Source organism: Toxorhynchites rutilus, chromosome 3, assembly GCF_029784135.1.
Source record: "Toxorhynchites rutilus septentrionalis strain SRP chromosome 3, ASM2978413v1, whole genome shotgun sequence".
NCBI lineage: Eukaryota > Metazoa > Arthropoda > Insecta > Diptera > Culicidae > Toxorhynchites > Toxorhynchites rutilus.
Genome location: NC_073746.1, coordinates 84,291,668 through 84,300,340, shown reverse-complemented (window position 1 = coordinate 84,300,340; position 8,673 = coordinate 84,291,668).

Sequence of the window (8,673 nt, the reverse complement as noted above, 5' to 3'; positions counted from 1 at the left end):
GTGGCACTTTTAATCTCCTCCGAATTCCCACACCATTGTTTATCTTCGCATTCACGTAAGCTATAGTTCATATCATAGTAGGCTGCGAGCAAAAGGAGCCGATTTCATTTGTTTGACAGTTGCATCATGACGAAATGGTAGCGTATTCGTGATGTCGCACGAGCAAATGTCGCAAAAATACATTTCAATCACCCGGTGGACGCTGAAAGACCGAGAAAAGAAAAGACAACTATCCGCGAAGGTTGCCACCTCCCTGGCGGTAAAAGATGTGGCCGACGAGCATAAAAACGTATATCTGACCAAGTATCCTGTTAGCGTTATGGTATTTCGATTGGTGGTTTCCGCTGGCAATAAATGGACCTGGTGTTCATTCTATAAGGCGACAAAGTGAACACAGAGGTCTGCTTCAAGTTTTTAAGTAAGTATGTTCTTCCGAGGATCAAAAAGCATTGCGCCCGAAGCCAACACAAGCTTTACTTGCAACAAGGAACATCGGGCTGTTGTGCTATTAATAACACAATAATGATCATGTCATTTGACCCGACAAGTCTGCCTCAGTGTCGCCCAATCGATGATTTCTTTAGGATTTTGAACTCCTTGGTGTACAAAAATAACTGAAGACCCACGAATTGCAAACATTTGATTGGTAAGGTGGAAACAGAATACCGCGTTGTGCGTTGCTTCTCATCAGTTGTCATTGCTTGCGTTTTGTACTAAAACATTTGCCCGACGCAGTCTGTTGATTTGCAGTCACAATCTAGCATTCGCGTCACCACTTTACATGTAAACAAAAACAAAATAAAATTCATATGAAAATCTTGTTCTTGTTGTGTCCACGGATCAGTTGAATGTTTTTAAAAACAACACATTGACATATCCGCGCTGGCGGCATTGAGCTTCGTTTACTAGTTTAGGGGAGCGTGAAAGAATAGCTGATTTTCAGTCGGAATGAATACATTTTCAAAATTAAAATTATGAATGAAAATTAGCTTTTCCTTATCAAACCGGTATTCTATTTAAATGAAAAACATTTTTGTTTGCAGGTGGTGAAAAAGTCTCATACGAAAATTGTTTATGAAGAAAACTCTATATTATGATGAAAAAATTCAGCAACAATGTTGGAATTGTTTAGCCATATGGTTGAATGAAAGTCAGAAACACGTGTTTCTAGTAATCAAATAACATGATGAAAATTTTCATTCAAATTTTAGAATTTAAAAACCGGCTTCGTGTCTTCTAATCTGATAGAGATAACACTAACGAGTTTGGGACCCAAATTATGGCCCTAATTTGAAGTTGCCACCAGACGTCGACACCATGCCACTTTCATCGCGAATTCGGCGCAAGCAGTTTAGAACAAATGTTAGCGTTTGGTACAACGATGTTAATGACGCAACGCATTATTGTGTTCGACTAAATAGAAACACACATATTTAAAATGAAGTGTCAAAGCACAATTGTCGCAACGCGACGCATAGCGCGGCATTCTGGTCCCACCTGTAGAATTAAGAGATGCATTCGCAACGTTCACGCTCCTTTTCCGACATCAAACAGAAGCTTCGCTGAACAGTCGATTAATGACCGTTTTCAAATGTTTATTAATTGTCATCAACAATGTCTATATATCTCTTATTTCAAAAATCAGATCTTCAAGTATGTTTGTCTTTTTTGACAGCTTGAGAAATTATGGTTGCCACCCGTTATGCACTAATTTTTTTACGCGATTGATGCGTTTTTCCTCAACTTCATTCAGTTTTAATAGTATTTAATTGAACATTCTCAAAACATAAAACGGTCTGTGAAATCGTATGAGCGAGTATAGGAGAGTAGGTAGCCCAAAAAGCAACCGAAACGATTTTAATGAAAGCATGGCTATCTTGAGCTATCTTATCGGAAATCTTAGATAGATTCGAGTCACGTTTAGAAATTTCAACTCTCCAGGTGGAGTTTTTCCATAATTCGAGGCCGCACTGTACTGTCGATGACAACGTTTCGATGTTGAATTCTAAATTTATCGCCTACAGATGGCATCAGGCTAACGAGCTCCTAGTTTCCACGATATGATTCCACAATTCCTGAAGCCGAAGCTAGCATATGGCTAGTATACAATAATATTGTCCTTGAAAGTTTACTAATAATGTTCCCGAATTGTTGTATTATTAGAAATCTCACGAGGAGCATTCCACCATCGCATTGCTGTTCTGTAACTTTTGTATTTAATTTGTTCACATGTTCAAGAAAACTAATTTAAAGATCGAATCATCACAACTCATGCTGAAATATAATAAACGAATAATGCTTGATATGTTTATCAATTTACCGTAATGTTTGATATCAATGCTTAGGGAGACAAAGCTGTAAATCACTTCCGCACGACCCTTGGAGCACATTCTTGCAACGCAATGTTCCGTTTGTATTCAAATTGTATTCTGCTGTTACTCTGGTTGCTCCTTTGGTTGGAACATTTGAAGAGCACAAATCGGGCCAATCAAAACGTGGAATTTAGCACGTTTTGATAATATTAGGCTGTCAAAAAAGTCCTGCGGTATTTCCGCGAGGTGTCGTTGTAAGCGCGTAGTTCTAGTTGTATTCATTGTATCGAGTCATACTATAGCTTGTTGGAAAGGTATTTTTGCGCGCTATAATATAGTCCTTGACAGTGTTTTGTTTGGTTAAGTCGTTCGTGAGTTATAGTGTCGCAAATATGGAGAAAAATAAAGAGAAAATCCGACATATTTTACAGTACTACTATGACAAAGGCAAAAATGCATCTCAAGCTGCCAATAAAATTTGTGCAGTTTATGGACCCGATACAGTTTCAATTTCCACCGCACAACGATGGTTTCAACGATGGTTTGGTTTCAGGACAAAGCCAGTCCACACACTTCTTTGGTGAGGCACCAGAAGCTCCGGGAGCTCGGATGTGAGGTTCTTTTGCATCCGCCGTATAGTCCGGACCTTGCACCAAGTGACTACCACCTGTTTTTGTCCATGGCGAACGAGCTAGGTAGTCAGAAGATAGCCACAAAAGAGGTCTGTGAAAATTGGCTATCCGAGTTTTTTGCCAATAAGGAAGCGAGCTTCTATAATAGGGGTATTATGAAGTTGGCATCTCGTTGGGAACAAGTCATCGAACAAAACGGCGCATATTTGGCTTAAAACAGATTATTGTAACTAATTTTATGAACAAATGAAAATTCAAAAAAAAAATACCGCAGGACTTTTTTGACAGCCTAATACTTGACATTTCACATACAGGCAAACCTTTTTTTGTGCGGGGGATAGGGACCGCATGAAAAAAATCGTGTAAAACTTCACCAGTAGCTTTAAAAAATCGTGTTCGGTACACATTTTGAAAAAAAAAATTTTTGTGCGGTAGATAGGGACCACAACAAAAATGTTTCCCCCAAAAAAATAATTCAAATCCACACCATTCACTGTTCAATTTCCTTTTGTTTCCCTGCTTTGCGATGGGACAGTTTGCGGTTGCGCGTGGCTGTTTTGTGCTTTTAGTTGCATGTCGAACATGTTGCTGTTAGTAACCATGTCATGCAAAACTTAGAGCATTTGATGGGAGGAGGGGAATTATTTCAGAAGTGGATAATTGAGACGCAAATATGCTTTTTTCGCAATGGAATGCATATAAACCATCAAAAAAAACTAAATGGACGATAACTTCGTCAAATATGCTTCTTTTCATATACCGCACAAGAACAAAAAATCGCACAAAAAAAAATTCGCACCAAAAAAGCCGCACAAAAACAGGTTTTACTGTGAATTCAATTGCTTATCCCTGATGCAAAAAAATATTTCTACGCATCTATAACAATAAATGAAATTTTATTCATTTATTGTTATAAATTATGTTATAGATTATTTTAATTTATCTTTGCGATTTATTGAGAAATGCTCAAGTTATAAGCATTCGAATTTCATTTTTTCCTACAGGTTTCATGTTTAATGTTTCATTTTACCCCCAATATGGGCCTAATGACAAACGCCACTTCACGATAGTTCCATTGATACCACTGGTCGAATTCGAGTAGTGACTTCAGAAAACCTCTTTTGAAGGTATAGTAATGCTTTTGAATCCGGACACTTTGCATTACATTCAATATCATACCACAGTCATAACATTTATTGGATGCTGAATAAATGCGATTGATTAGTAACTATAAATCGCATTAATTCAACATGAAAAAACGCAAAACATGTCATCGCTGTGGTTTTACATTGAATTTTATGCAATGTGTCCGGATTCAAAAGCATTACTGTACTTTTTTCGATAAATTTCGAGAAAGGTTTTTGAAAGCTTCAACGTCTTTTCATTTGGCAGTCTTGCAGGGCAATCTGTCGATCGAAAAAGGTGGAAGAATGTTGTCCAAAAAACGACACATTTCATCATACCTAACGACGCAATAATATTCCGTCAGCAAATTCTCGCATTACTTGTACCTTAAAACTTCTCATACCAACCCTTCCTTTTCTTTTTTGACATTGGATTTTTGCCGCGGCTCTCGATAATAACTTCGGCTATCTTTACATTTCTACTATTTTCGAAATTCCTTTTGATGGCCAGACGTTATCCAAATCATCGTCACACATCGTGGAGTTGGAATAATGTAACATTTAAGTTAGACCGCGGTGAAATTGCTTCGGAGTGCATACGAAAACATGATTGTACGTTCACTGACAAAAAGTAACAAACAATTTTTTGTTTTTGGTTCGCTCAAAGCAGACGATTTCGAACAAAGCGATGGGAATGTAACCACACCAATACAATTCTGTGTAGCTGTTTACTTCTCACGATTGCATACGATTCGTGCGGCCACATTTTCGTACGAAGCTGCATGTAACCGCCGCCTTATAGCGAATTCATTTTTGTTCAGTTTCAACCCCAGTTCCAACCCAACTGCTGTCAAAACGTTTTTTGTTCACTCAGTTTCAACCCAGTTTTGCACTAGGTTCAACCCGAAAGTTGTTGGGTTCGCACTGAGATGTTTCACGGGTTCGCACTCGGGTTCACCAATACAATCAGTCTTTCGAATAACAGATACATGTGTCCACGCGATGTGAAAATTCCATGTTTTTGTTTGAATTCGAACATGATTTTCGCTAGTGTTGGATGTCTATCCCAAACGCGAACAATGATACACAAACATAAACATGTGTAAACAAACACAATGTTTATAATTCAACATCATGTACAAACACATCACCGGATGTCGCAGTATTCATTGCTTTCGTTTCGTTTTTTTTCATGCACGGAAAGAAATTATTCATCCTAAAACATTCCTTCGTAGAATACATTTCCACAGAAACGAACTTGAAATTTAGTTCGCATTACAAGAATTGCATGAACAAAGAGGCTATAAGCTGTGTATATCTGTACCATATTCATGATTAACATTTGCGATGGCGATTTGTGAAAGAATTTCAATCAACCCTCCTTTAATCTACAGCTAGGCTTTCGACATCCAATCTAACCTCAATCAATATTTTGCCACCTTACACTGTCAATATCGCCCTCAACCCGAGACAACTAAAGTATCCGCGATGGCTAGCGGCGACAGTTTGGGATCCAAATTATTATCCATCAGATTAGAAGGCTAAAAGGTAATTTTCAATTGGTAAAACTTGAATGAAAATATCTACTTGGTATTATTTAGTTAATTGTCGTAATTTGGCGCGTAGTCGTAACCCTAACCTAACCTATTTCCTCTGAAGTTTCAGATATTCCTACTAAAATTTATTTTTATAATATAACATCAGTTTCAGACACAATTTTTGTATGGGATTTCCCCACTACTTGCAGAAAAAAGTGATTTGCATTCACATAGAATACTAATTTGATTCGGAAAAGTTAATTTTCATTCATAATTTACACTTTAAAACTCGTTTTTCCTTCTCAAAAACACATCATAATACTCGCTTCACAAATACAGGCTGTTCTTTTCAGTTTCAGAGATACCAGATTATTTTAGTTTGCGAAAATATATGCAAGTTATATTATTTGCAAGCAAATGTTTTTATTCCACAAATAAGACTATGACACTAGAACCCCGATTATCCTCGAGCGGGTGATTCGCCATGCGGACTATTCGCGACTGTGAGTTCTATAGTAAATCAATAGGCCTTTTCCGAATTTGTTGGTGAGTGGTAGGCCCATGATCTTTTGTTGTGGTCATGGCTTTTACATTATTTAGCCACTGGTATACACGACCTTATAGATGAATAGTTGATTGATTTATGTATTGACAAAACATACTTTTTATGTTGAAACATCTTTTTTCTTGTTTGGATTTCTTTTTGGGTCTTTAAATAGGTCATCCTCGATTTTCGTTATTCACGATGAGTTTACCCGACTATTCCGCGGATAATCGGGATTCTACTGTAACTTGAATTAACACGTGATGTTTTTTCACCTGTCATTTTCCCAGATCTTCTCATTCTTTGAATTTTATAGTGGAGTGTGAAAAAACACACAACTCAGACTGAAGTGGCTGCCCCGCTTGCTAGCACAAAGAATGACCGAGTTCTACGTTAAAAAAATCCTAAGACGTTGTAAATTTTCATTCACAATTCACATTGTCAGTTTACTTTGAGGTTTTGATTTGTATCGTGAAAAGTACCGTATTTTGCTATTTAATGTACAGTAATTTACATTTAATGCGACATTTTTCTAATTGGACAGACCTATAATGCGACACGTTTAATTGGACATTTTTACCTCTAATTGGTCATTTTTGTAAACATCGTGTTCGAGGCCCAAATTATGGCCCCACATTGAAATTCGCCACCGGACGTCGACACTGTACCACTCTCATCGTCAATGTCCAATTACAGGTCAAAATCGCCTCCAATGCGACACTGAGTGGTTCCTCGGCATGTCGCATTGAATGTAAATTACTGTATCAGTTTTCCAAACCAAAAGCATTCATTTATGATTCCTACAATTTCAGAAGTTTATAAATTTTAATTTTTTATTTTTTTTATTTAAATCGTTTATTTTTACAGGCTCAGTTACATAGGTTTAAAGGAGCCGAACTCCTTACTGTATTGTTACTAGTATATATACATTTTTCCTTAATTCTAATGTTAATAATATAGGAAACCGATTACTCGCGGTCAACTCGAGTTTAGAAGGGTGACATATTTTCTTCAGGAAAAGGAGGGGATATGAGGATATGTTGACATTGATCACACTCACACTCTCAATCACACTCTCAATCACACTCATCACACTCAATTCTTAAACCTATCTTATATCTAATATGTATTTACATTTCATCTTATTCTTAAGAAGGGATCCGATCTCTCACAAAGGAAAAGGAAAAGGAAAAACTAAGGGTATAAGGACAATCACACACGAAGATCGATAGCTTTAAGGAATACATATATTTGGGACATGTAATCAAGGTCTAACCGAGCCAACACGTCTCTCACCGGCACATTGGGCTGCCTTCCTCGGGCCCGAAGGGTGACTACTAAATTCGATCTGGCGACAAGATACAGCTCGCACGACCAAACAACGTGCTCGATGTCGTGGTAACCTTGGCCACAAACACAAAGATTGTTGTCGGCAAGATTAATACGAAAGAGTAGCGCATCTAACGAACAGTGATTGGACATGAGTCGGGAGAAGGTGCGAATAAAGTCCCGGCTCAAGTCCAGACTTTTGAACCATGGTTTGAGGCTAACCTTAGGGATAATCGAGTGGAGCCACCGGCCCAATTCATCTTCGTTCCATTTGCGTTGCCAGTTAACTATGGTATTTTTGCGGACTAAAGAATAAAATTCATTGAAGGCGATTTGACGCTGATAAATATCGCCTTCAATTGCACCTACCTTTGCTAATGAGTCAGCCCTCTCATTACCCAGTATTGAGCAATGTGAAGGGACCCAGACAAAGGTAATGACATAACAGCGTCTGGATAAAGCACTCAAAATTTCTCGTATTCTCTCAAGGAAGTACGGCGAGTGCTTTTCCGGCCTCACTGAACGGATAGCTTCGACAGAGCTAAGACTATCCGTTACAATGTAATAGTGTTCAACAGGTCGTGAGGCGACGCTGTCCAGCGCCCAGTGTATCGCTGCCAATTCAGCAATATACACTGAGCAAGGATTCTGAAGACTGTGTGAGGTGCTAAAAAATTCGTTGAACACTCCAAATCCTGTGGACTCATTCATAGAGGACCCATCAGTAAAGTACATATTATCACAATTGATATCCCCATACTTTGCATCGAAGATCGTTGGAACGATCCTCGATCGAAGATAATCTGATGTTCCATGGATATCCTGCTTCATGGACAGATCAAAATGCACAGAGGAATTGATGTAGTCAGGAAAACAAACACGGTTGGGAATATACGAAGAAGGATCAACCTGCATGGAGACGAATTCATGATATGAGCTCATGAATCCAGAATGAAAATTTAGCTCGATCAGCTGCTCAAAATTTCCGATCACCAATGGGTTCATAACCTTACACCGGATGAGGAACCGAAGAGATAATAAATTGAAGCGATCTTTTAGTGGGAGTAGGCCTGCCAAAACCTCGAGACTCATGGTATGCGTTGAGGGCATACATCCCAACGCGATACGGAGACAAAGATACTGAATTCGCTCGAGTTTAATGAGGTGTGTTTTGGCAGCTGATTGAAAACAGAA